This window comes from Triturus cristatus, chromosome 4_2, assembly GCF_964204655.1.
Source record: "Triturus cristatus chromosome 4_2, aTriCri1.1, whole genome shotgun sequence".
NCBI classification, from domain to species: domain Eukaryota; kingdom Metazoa; phylum Chordata; class Amphibia; order Caudata; family Salamandridae; genus Triturus; species Triturus cristatus.
The window spans coordinates 86,677,129-86,692,412 of record NC_140586.1 but is presented as its reverse complement, the minus strand read 5'-3'; the positions used below and the strand labels follow the sequence as shown (position 1 = coordinate 86,692,412).

The 15,284-nt window shown below is 45.4% G+C and overlaps 1 protein-coding gene across 3 annotated transcripts in view; it reads left to right on the top strand.

Annotated features, from left to right (window-relative positions):
- Positions 1 to 15,284, top strand: part of LOC146833055 (beta-1,3-galactosyltransferase 1-like) — a 241,572-nt gene that overhangs the window by 46,071 nt on the left and 180,217 nt on the right. Inside the window, exon 3 of one of the 3 annotated variants that reach the window (XM_085600675.1) lies at positions 10,296 to 10,362. The exons of the other annotated variants lie outside the window; for them this stretch is intronic. The gene's annotated coding sequence lies outside the window, so the exon portion shown is untranslated. The remainder of the gene's footprint in view (positions 1 to 10,295; positions 10,363 to 15,284) is intronic. 3 annotated transcript variants of the gene reach the window in all.

The following is a 15,284-nucleotide window of genomic DNA, read 5'->3' as shown; positions in this document are numbered from 1 at the left end:
ATTAAATAACTCAAAATTATTTACAAATACCAATAAATAATTATTACTAACATAACTACCAAAGAATAATTAATTAACAATACATTAATAATAAATACCAATAAATAATAATTAATAAATATTAATTACCAAATAATAATATGAAACGATAAAATATTTTTCATAACCAAAAACATATGAATTATTAAAAAGTAAAAACCAATTAAAATATAATTAACCATTAAAAAAAATATATACCGCACAATAATAATTATGAAACATTAATTACCAATTAAAAAATATTGAACTATTAAATATTTTTCATACGCCACACATTACTTACCAATTAATAATTACTTATTAATATATTAATTAGAAATATCAATGCATAATATTTAATTATATTTAATTCACAATTAATGATTAATCAACAATTAATTATTTTTCATAACCAAAATATTATAATTTAAAATATTTACCAATTAATAATTATTGTCCAATTAATTAATTATCAATACCCAACAACTAATTTAATAATTACTTAATTAGATTTCAATTACTTCCAACACTATTCCCCTATAAACGCACGACACACTCCACTAATAAAATAATACACTTAACATAATTATCAATTAATCAACTAATTAAAACTAATTGCCAATTAATAAAAATTAATTACCATGTGGGAGGAGCCTAGCGCTTGACCAAGATGGCCGCGTGAGCCCCGAGCTCCCGCTACCCTCGCGCCCTCCTGCACTTATCCTGTCCTAAATCCTGATTTTCATGCACGGAATCCTGCAGATGAGTCACAGCTGGGGCGACTGACGCTGTCCGGGCGAAGATCGCCCACCGGGGACCGAAGTTGTGCATGGCGGAAGACTGCGGCCTACCTCCGAAGGATGCCCGGCCACTAATTGAACAACAGCGGCCCTGGGAGGTGTGCACTGACGGACGGATGCCGCTGCACTTTCACTTTCGCTTTCTCGCCCTGTGTTTGCTCTGGCATGGGAGCGCTTCACGCATATCCTCCTCTGTCTGGAGGACTTCCACTCGGTCCTGACTGACTGTTGTAGTCCTATTTGACCCTGTTTCCTCTAGCTGCGTGAGGGACGTCCTTTGGCAATTGCTTGTCCTGCTGTTCGGGATGTCGACCAAATTGGAGGCGGACAGGTCGAAGTCTAAGACTACCCGGCGGGGAGGCTATACCCAATCCAACAATATGGATCGTTATGCCCAGCAGAAGAGGTCGCCTGGTGGATCGGCACAGTCGCTGGAAGCGCAGAAGGCCGACTCAACCCCTGCCTCGGAGTTATCGCTGCAGGATATCAAAGGGGCGATAGATGGGATGCAATCTTCGATTGGGCGACAGTTCGAGGCCCTGGCGCACAAGGTGGACATGATTCTGATTGATGTCAACTTGATTCGCGCGGACCTGGGCAAAACCAATGAGCGGGTCAAGTCCCTGGACCTCAAGACCACTGGTCTCGCGGACGATGTCTCGGAACTTCAGGCTGAGGTTCGTAAGCTACGAACCGCGAGTGACCTCTCCGCCCGCCGGCTCGAGGACTTCGAAGGTCGGGCCCGGCGCAATAATGTGCGCCTTATTGGGGTCCCGGAAACTTCAGAGGATCTCTCCGTGGATTTACTCGTCGAGGATTTGGTGGCGAATCATCTTGCGCCTAAGGGCCTCAGCAAGTTCTTTGCGGTGGAGCGGGCTCACCGAGTGCCTGGAGGACGGCCTAAGGTGGGAGCCCCCCCGAGACCGATTGTAGCCCGGATCTTTAATTTTCGGGATCGAGACGCTATCCTGCAAGCATCGAGGGTGACAGGCCCGGTCCCTTTTCAGAACGCCTCTGTGAGTTTTTATCCTGACTTCACCCAGATGGTGCAGAAACAGAGGCAGAGTTTCCTGGGGGTGAAGCGGCGGCTCAGAGATATGGACCTGAAGTATGCCATGCTTTTCCCCGCCAGGTTACGTGTGGTGTATGAGGACCGGACTTTCTTCTTCGAATCACCGGACATGGCAGGGGACTGGTTGGATGCGCTCCCTCGGAGGCAGCCCGGCCGGGACAGCGTGGACGGAGCGGAAGGCGACCGTAATGGACAGAAGTGATACCTCCAGTGTTGGCACGTATTGACTCAGCCCTGGACAGTGACTCGTACCTTCCTGCAGTAATGGGAGGGCGGCGGGGGGAAGATAGGAGCTCTTTCCTCCCTTGGGGTACTTTTTGTAGATTTGTTTTTGATAGGGCGACAGGCACACTGCAAGTTGGGAGGGCTTTGTAAGCTGACGCAGGGGTGCAGGGAGGGGGGGGGATTTGGGATGTTGGGGTCGTTGTTGGGGGGTGTTTTTTTTCTTGCAAGGCGTAGCAATGGTTGTCAGCATTGTCCGATCGGGGTTCTCCGGAGGGGGTGGAGGTCTCTTTGTGTTCGGGGATGGGGGATAGGGCTTAAGCATAATCAGCTGGAATGTTAATGGCTTAGGGGACCGTATTAAACGGGGGATAGTACTGCAATTCTTGAAACGGACCTCGCCAGATGTGGTCCTCCTGCAGGAGACCCATCTTATAGGGAATACGTGTTATGCACTCAACAGAAAGGGCTATAAATTCATTGCTCACTCTGGGTTCTCCTCGGGCTCCAGGGGTGCGGGCATACTTGTTAGAGCTTCCCTACCATTCGAGGTTGATTCCACCATTGCTGATGACAGGGGGCGCTTTGTGGCTGTGGCGGGGAGGTGGGAGGGCAGAACATTGGTATTGGTTTCTGTTTATGTCCCTCCTGCCCTGCAGGCTTCCACGTTTGCTGATCTGGGCAAGGCCTTGTTGGAACTCCCCGAAGGGATGCTGGTGGTGGGAGGAGACTTCAATGCGGTTGGTTCTGGAATGCTTGATAGGTGTCCGCCCAGGGACACCGGGGGTGCTCAGAAGTGGCTTCCCGATTTTATAGACACTTTTGGTCTGGTAGACTGTTGGAGGCTACGGCACCCCACTCAGAGACAATATACCTTCCATTCCGGGGCCCACGGGAGTCTCTCCCGGATTGATTACTTGCTCACTCTGGCTGCGCACGCCTCTTTGGTATCTGAGGCTAGGCACCTGGCACGGGGCATTTCTGATCATTCACCGGTGTGGGCCCGCTTGAATATTGGCCGGGTGGCGGGGGGCAGGGTGGCTCCCATTAACCCCTGGTATTTTCGTGACCCCAAGCTGCGCAGTGCGTTGCTGAAGTCAGTTGACCGCTATTTTCAAGAGAATCAGGGTTCAGTTGAATCTGCGGTGTCCTTGCGGGAAGCTTTTAAGACTGTACTGAGGGGGGAGGCCTTCTCCCTGGTAGTGGCCGCTAAGCGGCGGAGAGATGCCGAGGTGACGCAAGTAGAGGACGAGATAGCGGCTTTGGAAGTGGCCTTGGAAGAGGATGTTGCACCGGCCACACTGCATAATTTGAGCTTGAAGCAACTGGAATATAGGGATCTGGTGACGAACGCTGCTAAGACCCTTCATAGGGAGCAGCAGGGTCGACTGTATGATGTCGGCGATAAGGCCGGGAAATTGCTGGCGTGGCTGGACAAAAAAGAGCGTGTCAATCGAGTGGTGCCGGAGTTGTCTACGGATGGGGGCGAGGTTGTTACTGACCCTGACGGTATAGTTCGGTGTTTCTCGGATCATTTTCGTACGGTATACACCTCGGTCTCGGATAGGCCGACTGAGGATTCGTGTGACCTGTTGCGGGATATCGCTCTGCCCTGCCTTTCTGCCATTGATAGGGATGACCTCGATGGAGATATAACTGTCGACGAAGTGGCGGGTGCTATCCGCGCGTTGCGCTCCGGTAAGGCTTCGGGCCCAAATGGTTTGCCGGTTGAGCTGTATAAGCTTCATCCGGATAAGTTGGCTCCTCACCTGCGCGCCATGTTCGTGGAGGCGCGGGTGAATGGGTTTCTTCCGCTCGATCAATGGCTGGCGACGATTGTGGTAATACATAAAGACGGTAGGCCCCGTGACAAGTGTGGCTCCTATCGGCCGATATCACTTCTCAATGCCGAGCCGAAAATCCTTGCTAAGCTCCTTGCTAACCGCATGGTCCGGGTGCTTGGCGACTTGATCCACCCGGATCAGTCGGGCTTTATCCCGCACCGTAACACTGCACTGAATCTTAGACGCCTTCATGGTGTGATTGCCAGGACGGGCACGATGCGGGAGCCGGCTGTTGTGGCGTCCCTCGATGCCACGATGGCCTTTGATACGGTGGAGTGGGCGTACCTGTGGGCTGTGCTAGCCAAGTTCTGCTTTGGGCCTGGATTTGTGGGCTGGGTGAGGTTGCTCTATGAGGGACCTCTCGCCAGCGTCGTGGTGAACGGGCGGGCGTCGGCACCGTTCGAGCTCGGGAGAGGCACCCGGCAGGGTTGTCCCCTGTCGCCGTTGTTGTTCGCTCTCGCTCTTGAGCCGCTGGCGGCGTGGATACGATGGCACCCGGACATACGTGGGATTCGCTGGTCGCCTGACCACGAAGACCGTATCTCACTTTACGCCGACGACATTCTGCTATACCTCGCCTCGCATAAGAAATCTCTGATAGTGGTTTGTGACCTCTTGACTTCTTTTGGTAGAAACTCTGGTCTTGTCATTAATTGGGGGAAGTCATACTTGTATGTCCTGTGTGGAGATGTCCCGCCTGTCCCGCGCAACTGCCCGCTCCAGATAGCCCAGCAGGGTTTTTTGTACTTGGGGATCTATATTTCCATCGATCCCATTTTGCGATACGAGAAGAACTTGCTCCCTCCCTTGGCGCGTCTGCGGCGGGACGTGGCGGGCTGGCGGCGGTTGCCGCTTTCCCTCCTTGGCCGTGCCGCTCTGTTCAAGATGATGTCTCTTCCCCGTTTCCTCTATGCCCTGCAGAATACTCTTGACTGGGTCCCGGCCAGTTACTTCCGTGAGGTTGAAAGCCACCAGCGCGCGCTATTGTGGGAAGGGCGTCCGCGTATAGCGATTGCTAAGTTGACGCTTCCGTGGTACGACGGGGGTATTGCGCTTCCGGACATCCGACGTTATTACTGGGCCACCCAGTTGAGTGCGATTAACCATGGTGTATATGGTCCGGCGCTGAGCCCTGGCTTCGCCATGGACCGATGGTTGCTACGTGGGGGTAACTACTCCAGAGCGCTGTATTCGAAGTCGTTAGACTTAACCCTAACGGGGCCCACCAGGGTGGCTGTGCATGTATGGAAGGTTGCGACGGATTCACTGGGCTGGAAGGGTAAGCTTACCCTCGCCACCCCTCTGTTTGACTCCGATATTCTGGGTAAGCTTTGGCATACAAAAGGGTTTGAGAAATGGGACCTGATCGGCATATCCAGGGTTGGAGACCTCTTGGTTAAGGGAAGGATAAAATCATTTGAGGAGCTGCAGAAGGAATATGAGCTGGGGAGCACGGAGTTCTTCCGATACGCTCAAGTGTTCCACGCCTTGCGGTCAGTTCTTGTAGAAGGGGAGAAGGTGCCTGAGTCCTCTCCGTTAGAGGACCGGATCCTGGATGGCCATATGCCAGAGAGTACGATCTCGCTCATTTATAAGAAACTTATTAATGTTCGGGCAGATCTTCTTCTAGGGTTACGTGCTCAATGGACCAGGGATGGCCTTGAACTAGATGACGAGGATTGGCAGTACGCAGTTTCCTCTCCCAAAGAGGTCGCGATCCCCGCGCGCCTGCGGTTGGTGCAGCTTAAAATACTCCATAGGGTCTACGTGACGGGGCCCAGGCTGGTCCATATGGGTTTTTCTGAGGAGGGTTTATGTAAGAGAGGCTGTGGTATGGTGGGCACCTTCCTACATATTATTTGGGAATGCGGTGCGATTATGGAGTTTTGGAGGCGCATCCACGAGGTGATGGGGGAGGTGACGGGCATCGTCATGCAGCCTGAGGCGCGGTGTTGTCTTCTGAATGTTTGGGGTCCTACTGACCACGACGCGGCACAGACTCAGTGGGTGACCCTGGGTAACATGATTGCCAAGCGCGACATTGCTCGTCTGTGGGGCTCTAATGGGCCTCCTACATTGACAGCATGGATGGAAAACATGGATTGGAGCATGTTTAGGGAGAAGACAGTGTATTGTGCTCGAGGGCGCCCTCGGAAATGGCACTCTGTATGGGGGCGCTGGAACCAGTACAGAGGGGGCATATGCCTGCCCCCGGATCCGGATCCGCCCGAGGAGCAGCTCTCCCCTTAGCTTTCTTTCCGGCTTCGAATTTCTTGCTGATATGTGTATGTCTTCTTGAGTCTCTGACTTCCCCTCCCTTCCCTTACTACAGACCTGTGCCTGTTAGACGAAATGGGGCTCGCTTCCCCTGATGAGAACCCCTTCTGGTGCTTACAGTACTTATCGCCTTGCTTGTGTTTAGGTTTGGATTTGTGTTTATTTAAAACAGAACCTTCGATTCTCCTGTCATTGGAATGTTGACGCTAGCATGTGTTGTGTTTTTAAAGCTGCCGTACCTCCGGGTTGTCGGCTGAATAGCTGTGTCACTGATCTTACAGAATAAAGGTTTTACAAAAAAAAATAAAAAAATTAACAATTAATACTTAATTAACAATAATATAATTATCAATACCAATAAATGAAAATAAATTATTAATTAATTACAATTAAATTACTTCCCACCCTATTCCCCTATAAACCCACAACCCGCTACAGAACTACAGAACTTAAACGCAAAAAATAATTAAAATTAATTTATAATTCCTAAAAATGTATAATTAATTCCATATAATAAAATTACTTCCCACCCTATTCCCCTATAAACCCACAACCCGCTACGGTACTAAAACACAAAATTGACTTAAAAAACCATTGTTAACATATAAAAATTGTATACATATATGTTAAAACCAGTAGAACACTTAACTAAAAACATATAACACATACATATTAAATACATATTAAAATACATAACAATAATATAAATATCGATATTAGTAACATCAATATTAGTAAAATCGATATATTTGATGTCGATATTACTAACTTCGATATTACTGACATCGATATTAAAATACTTACCTTAGGATCGATATTCTGTCCATAGATATTATTGACATCGATATTCTGTCCCTTCGATATTTAAAACTCGATATTTGTGTAGGTAGATATTTTAGTTTCGATATTTTGGCTGCTCACCGGTAGAAATAGCATCTTAGTTCAGATGGAAAGATGCCAAACCCACTGGGTCCTTCCCTTCTTGACAATGAATTGTAATGTGAAACACTACAAAATCAACCCAAGTACACACGTTTGCCGCCTTTGCAGTAAGCCTGAATCAATGTTGCACCAGCAGCTGAGGAGTCACAGCCACAAGATACAAATTCGCGATTTCGTCCATTTTGCTGATCATCCGTTCTCTTGCAGTTTACTCAAGCTGTCAAAGTATAATCGCTGCAGTCACTCCCTGTGTACCAGGACCTGTGAAATCCCAGATTCAATATTTGAACAAGGGATGGAGGTGATTATGCGTCTCTGCCGTAGACCCCAATGGTCACATTATGCATGAATCCTGTGGAAAGCGGCTCCTCTCTGAGGTTTCTGTTAGTGTTCAGAAGCTACAGGCAAATGAAAGTCCTTCAAGCTTGAGTCAGTGATTAGACGTTTTGGTTTCTGGTATTGTCATGGAATGGTAGATAAAAAAAAGCAACTTTCTCAAGAGAAGTTCTTTAACCCTTCAGAGACCGGGTCTAAGAAAGAATCAAGGTGAAGCACCTTCTCAGGGGGAAATAAATGAATGTGAGCTCTCATGTTGAGTGAAGACATCACTGAAGTTCATTACCGCCTGGCATACCACTTTCAACTCAAAGAATGAACCTATGAATTTTATCTGTGGAGATGAAGCTGCAAGGGCTCTCTTGGAGAGAGACAGAGGTAGAGAGAGCTGAAAGTAATGAAGAAAAATTGGCACAGCTCTTTCGATGAGAGAGTGGCTGATTTAGACTCCTCAGAACAATAAGCAGAATTCTAGAGGACATGTCTGGCAGAGAATAGTGTGAAGATGAATTACAAGCTGGAACTGCTGGATAAGATGCATAGAAAAGTGATAAGATTCTCGAAGATACCACTTGAGAAATAGAGACATGGGGGTTCTTCCTTGACAAAACTAATGTATAGACTACCTGGAAGGGCTTCAGGTTCTGGTGGAGTGCTGGGTTTCATAACAATGATAATCAATGATAATCCGGAGATGGGCATACCAGGAGAATAGCAAACTCAACAAGATGAATGACGGAATACTGAAACATTTCAACCACTCACCCCCAGTCAAAATATCTGGGTTTCATTAATTGTTCTTTTGCTCACTATGCCACCCCAGTTTGGACCTAGCCAAATGCAAATCAGTCTTGACCCTGTTCCTCATGGGAACAGTCCAGCCTAAACTGCCAAGCCAGGTCTTCCCTGAACCGTAAACAGGCTTCCTGGGTCCGGTTTCGGGGTTTCACCCCTCTTCAGCCAGGCTAGCTTGAATCCAGTGGCACAGCGAGCATGGGACCCACATCTGGGCATGCCTTTGGCCACTTAGGGTAAACATAGCTAACACAACGAGATGATGTACGGAGTGCTGAAACTTTTCAACCACTCACCACCAGACAAGTGATCTGGGTTTAATCCATTGTTCTTTTGCTCACTATGCCACCCCAGTTTGGACCTAACCATATGCAAATCAGTCTTGACCCTGTTCCTCACAGGAACAGTACAGCCCGAACTGCCAAGCAAGGTCCTCCCTGGACCGCGAACAAGCATCCTGGGACCGGTGTAAGGGAGGACCTGGCCTGTCAGAAAAATGAATACTGTTTGCTACAAGCAAACAGTAAAATGCATTGATAGGAAGCGCTGTCATGGCTGTTCCTGTCAATACACTTATACATGACTACCAGCTAGGCGGTCATTCATAAATCTGGTGGGTGGAGTAGTCCGGCCTGGCAAATGTAATTTCCTCCTCCGGGCCACAGAAGAATACTCTGTTTGGCAGGTAATAAATCTGGCCCTAAGTGTTCAATATGCTGAACAGTGACTTCTAGCCTGTTGAATGAACTTGCTTATTCTTGACGGTTGAGAATGTGGATGCTATGGAGCGCTCAGTAGATGTCTGACCTCCAGGGGCAAGGGTTGGGTACTTGGTGTTTGTAGTAGTTCAAAGATCTTTATTCGATTCACAGAATCATGAAAGCATTATTTAAATACTATAAAACATTTCTAAAAACACATACAATACATTAATCCTCTTATTATTTACAGTTTGCACCATCATAATTTTGTGGCGGTACGCTATAATTACACAATTGCAAATCTTCAATTCATTTTGACGCAGAGACTCAATTCCCTGTTTACAATTTTTTGTGAAATATTCCACAAAGTGCAGATTTACAGAGGCTTCTTTAAAAAATACACAATCAATAAAATGCTAAAAATACTTCAATGATATCGATGAATACATTCTAATTAAAACTGCAATCAATTCTAATATAAGGGTTCACATTTAATATTACACATCCTTCTACCCAAATACAATTTAAACTAATGCAAGAATCAGCCCCTGTGTTAAGATATTATATATTTTTTATTTTTTTTAGCCCTTGGTGTTTATCCTTATTGACAGTTGAAATGTTTTAGCTCTCTTAAATGTTCCTTCTTTCTCTTTTAACCTTTTGGATTCATCACATTATGATATTGGCAAATAATTTACTGAAAATATGCTCTGTTGTATTTACTGATGAAGTTTTCTGTGTTGTTCACACAATAAAAAATTAATCTAGTCTTCTCAAAATATTTCATTTGGGAATTTTCATCTGCTCCACTTTACTGTGCGAACTATCCCTCTTTTCATCCATTTACTGTTGAGACATGTTTTTCTATTATTGGGGCGAGGGGGTGGTTGAATGTGAATCCTCTCAGTTCAGTTTGTCAAAGTTAAAAGTAGGCCATTTGGTCGGAAAATAGTACGTTGGAAACCCACCCATAGCTATTCAGAAGGTATTTCCTAATTCAAAATGAACTTTTTTGTCGAACATGAATGATGAAAGGTTTAGTTTCTCTTGCTGGAATTCTAACCTGTGATTTACAGTTTTCATACAAATCTCAGCAGTAGGTGTAATACTCACATTCACCTTGCACACTCCCTAACCTCAGTAAAAGAGTTCAAACTGTGACTAAAAAGTCCTCCACCACAGTTAACACTTTATGACTTTGAGGCTCTATCTCCGTGATCATCATTTTAGATGCTTTGAATATTATTATATCTCTTATCTGACTGTATGCTACCTCTACCTTTAACAGTGTTTAGACAGAATATAGGAAACAGAAATATTGTGTCAAGACTATCGAGGACAAAAATATTGTGAAGGTAAGTTTCTATAGGTAAGCAAAGTTTTACCATATGTAACTCTACATAAATAAATGCACCTTGACAATATTGACAATATATATCGTCAAGGTACGTAGATGTGGCATTAAGAATAGTAAATTATACTACCTATTTGCACTTACCTTCTTGATATTTTGGTTCTCACATTTTTTTTTTACCCAATATTATGTCCACACGATATTTTTGTTTCTAATGTTATGTCAGTGATCCACCTTTAACAGAGAAAAGCTCACTCCATTATTTATTGAGTGTTCTGGTCACTATATGTAAATAACTTGCATACCTAGTTACGCTTTACTGTTTATTACACACATGTCTCTTCAACTCAATCTACATAAAAGCAAATAAAATAAAAATTAAATACATGCTAACCATCTTGCAATCTATATTGGCATGAGACCTGTTACTTACACAGTATGCAGGGATCATTGCAGGATGCACCATAGACCCCTGAATTATTTTACTGTTTTTGTAACCTCTCCCCTCCCTATTACACACAGAGCTCGGATTCAACTAAATCAACACTGGAACATCTGGGAACCTGCAAACTGCAAGTTTGAAAGACACACACACACTCACTGTCATTAAAATGTGTGACATACATCAGGCACCTTTCTATTGTAGTTGCATTAACCCACTGAGCTGTTTTATTGATCTAAAACGTGTGCCTACTTTCTGCAATGGACAGTTAACTCCTTTAATCTGATCTACTGTTTTGTGAGCGAATTACAGGCAGATCAATGAAGTATGTGCTCAACTCACTGAACTATCCAACCAGAATACTTTGGAGTATTTTCAACAACACATGCAAAAGAACACTCAGGGCCTGATTAGCAAAGGTAAACCTACACGTTTGTGTAAGTTTACGCTTTTTCATTATTCACAAAACTGCCTGAGGCTGTAATGTTTTTTGATTCTTCTTAACCATTTTTTGCACAGCTTCACATTTTCACTTAGGTGCATAAGTGAAATATGAATACATTTGTGGTGCAGTTAAGATGTATTACCTTGAGGTATTTAATAACAGATGTTTCAGCTCATTCACAAAGGCAAACTTAAACATTTGTGAAAGTTTACTCTTTTTCAGTATTCACAAAACTGCAATTTAATAGTAGCTCGACGACTGCGCAATCTCCACAGTCACAAAGTTACCATTATTTTGCAGTTTTGTGAATACTGAAAAAGAGTAAATGTACACAAATGTGTAAGTTTACTTTTGTTAACCACGCCTGACTTTTGCATGGTACCACCCCAGAAGTTTGGCTTAACTGTTTTTGCTGGCTGTAGAACTCTCTGCACTTTACTCTTACTAACCAGTGGTAAAGTGCCTGTGCTCTCCAATTCAACGTGATAAAATTGGCATAATCCTGATTGGCATATTTAGTGGAGGAGTGTGGCTCAATGGTTAGAGCGGCAGACCCTGAAGCAGAGTTCTGGCCAGGGACCAGGGTTCGATTCCCGCCTCGGCGGGGCTCGGGCTCAATTTCCTTGGACCTGTCTATTCTCGCCTCGGTGCCTATTCTAATCACGGGCCCCACGCTGCAACTCTGGGCAATAGCTTGCTTAGCCTCCACACCGGCCTCAACAGCGCTAAGGATGCCTGGCTTCACCCTGGGGGTGCCCAGGAGTGGACACTTCACAGGGAAAGCCAGGAGGGGTTCCACAGCGGTATGAGTATCAGCGCCAGGAAACCGCAAAGGCAACACCGCAAGGTGGCCGTCTGGTGACAGTGCGCTCTATAAGTACCTTGACATTTACATTTACATATTTAACTTCCCTAGTACATGGTGCTCAAAGTGTAGCCAGGGCGTGTAGATTGAATGTCACCAGTGGGCTGCAGCACTCATTGTTCCAACCACTGCAGGGACAATGAGCATGACTGCAGGCCTAACACCAGTAGCCTGGCTGTACAGGTTTGAACACCAAATTCGACCTGTCAAATTAACCCCTTTTGGCAGGCCTTAACCCCTACTTTTAAATATTTGTAAGTCACCTCTTAGTAAGCCTTACTGGCTATCAAGGGAGAGTGCATCGTATTTAAAAGTGTGGCATGTAAAGGTTTAACGTTAAACATGTTGTTACAGTTATAAAGCCCTTAAGGCCATTTCACTGTAGCATGGTTAGCTGTTCCATAGACGAGCATTTATTACAATATTAGATTTAATTTTGCTATCTTCGCTTAGGAAACAGCTACACAGTTCATTATCGAACTTTTACAAATATTTATTACAAGCCCAATTAACTGGTAAAGTTGGATTTATAACACATATTTTAGAGCAGGTAATTTTGAAAAGGTGCCTGCTACCTACCTAAATGCTCCAGAAGCCCATTTGCATGAGCTTTCAGCTGCAACCCAGGAGCTGGATAGCACCTTTAAGGAGGTGTGTACTTCCCAGAGCTGAACCAAAGACCTTAGGTATCGGGAGGTGTTCTATTTCTCTGGTATGTAAACCATCTGGGCTTTGCACAGGAACTTAATTAACTTCGAAGATGTCTACCCTGTCACAGGCAAATCTAGCTAACACTTGGGCCTCCCTCCTTCCCAGTGGCATCTGGTACCCTTAACATTTGGTGTGGCAAACAAATATTTAGTGTACCAGCCACAACTGCTCCTCATGCTTTCCCAGCTCGTGCATTCTTTACACACAGTATGCCTTCCAGAAAGCAATGCCTCGTGGAAAATAAAAGCATTTTGTTTTCATTCATTTAAACGGCAAACTGTCTTCGGATTACAAGCATTTTAAGACATGGGGACTTCCACATGCTGTAAAAAGCTGTAAAATACTTGGGCCTCATCACTAACCACCATCTAGCTTTGTAAACTCAGATTGCTAAACTATCTGGTACCTGTTTTTGCCGTCTGGCCCTCAGAGGTTGATTTTCAAGCAGCTCTCCGATAAGCCTCAGTCCCAGGGAAAGGTAGGGGCCGCAGGAGGAAGAGATTTTTAGGATCAGGCTTCCTTCTTTTGCAATCTTACTGTAGAACACCAGGGGACAGAGTGTGGATTGCGAGACAGGAGGCCAGCCAATTAAAAATGTCACAGCACGACGAAGGACGGACAAAGGAATGTGCGGCGCCAGTCCTTAGAAAAAGAATGCCCTCCACTGTCAGCAGGGGAGAAATAAACCTGAGCACCCCAGCCAATCCGAGCGCTGCTCAGCAGCATAAAAGCAGTGCTAGGATTGGTTGGGGCATGCAAGGACAACCCTCCATTGAAGACTAATGGGGCTGTGTCTTAACTCACACAGCTCCATGGTAGCCTTCAATGTAGAAGCCTGAACTGCGCATGTTAGGATGGACAGAGCACATATACTGGCCAACCTGACATGCGCAGCTCAGTTTCAGTCTCAGCTGCTCGCCCCACCCACTTACAGCCCTGAACGTAGCCCCACCCCATAAGGAAATACAATTAATGAAGGAAGTATGGGGCTAATTTAAATTGTGAAAATGAGCCTGAAATGTAGTGGCTCGTAGCAGTTAGGGGCCAACGCCCTTGTGCTCTTATGAACACACTGCCACTGCTCCTTCCTTTGTCCTCCTAGTCAGTCAAGCACAAGGCCCAGTGGAAGAGGAGCTGCCCCAGAACCAGTTCTGAGTAACCACAGAGTATGTGTCCCTCATTCCCCTGGCCACATCTCTAAGATTGGCACAGGAGCTCTGCACAGGGGAAGAAAGGTTGTGCCTTATTGATTCTGAAAACAGAGGAGCATTGTGGAATTGTTTATAGTAAAACACACAGAAAGTGCTGCAAAAGTAGGTAGGGTCACCCCTGGGAAATCTTACCCCATTGGTTAGAAAGGGGAGATTCCCGTATCCACAGGCTGGCACTGTGCATAAATGTGGCATCCCCAGGACCCTCCTCTGATCACCTCTGGACCAGTGGAAGAACAGGAGAGGACTGGACCTGCTGCTTGTGACTGAGACGAACCCTGAAGACTGGACCTGCTCTCCCTCTTGCACCCAAGACAAAGACGTGGACTCCATGGGTCATTGGACTGGCCAACAATCTTCATGAGGCCTTTTTCTGCAATCTCAGGTGACCAGTACCAACTGGACCTGCCCCAGACCCTGCTTCTCTCCTCTCCTAGAGTGATTCCTGATCCCCAAATGCTGCACCTAAGGTCCTGGTCTCTTGGCTGGTGTCAAAGGGTACTCCTTCTAAAGTTTCCCTAAACCTGTGACTTGAAAACTTTTCCCCAACTTTTTCCTGAAAACTGTCATAGGACCGTGGCCAACCTGCCAAGTCAATCTACTGAGGATCATCCCTGTGATTGAGTTTACAAATATACATAATGTAACTGTAAATTGGCTTCAGATGATTTTTTATTTATTTAAGGGCTTAGACTTTGAGACTGCTATAAATTTAATAATAAAAGTAACTTTATAGGAACCACAAGTGTATGCCCACACCTCACAAAAATCTATTCTCATCTAATTGTTCTCTATAATGGCCGTAGAGCAAAACAGATGAGAAACTATTGTTGCACGTTGTTGATTTAACTATTTGAATGGTGTGTAAAGATCAACTCATTCAGGTGGGCTCATAACACCTGGAATAAGGAATGTACGGTCTTTACTCTAAATTTGAACTTCAAAGTAGCATACGCTCAGCATCGTACTGGGACAGAAAGTTGGCCCTGGCTTTGAATTTGTAAAGAATTGCTATGTATGTGTTTTGCAAGGTATGGGGATTACATGCATCTGTTCTTGCTGCAGGTAGTTTTTGTGGCACTATCAGGGAAATCAACAGTAATAAGCATTGGCATCACCAATAGGTCTCACCATTGGGACCTATTGACTTTGTCAATGGATTTCAGGTATTGGCCTACAAAATAACGCAGCTGCTTTTTTAAAAATTATTTGCTGCTCCAAGTCTGATCGGCAAATAAAAAGACAAAAA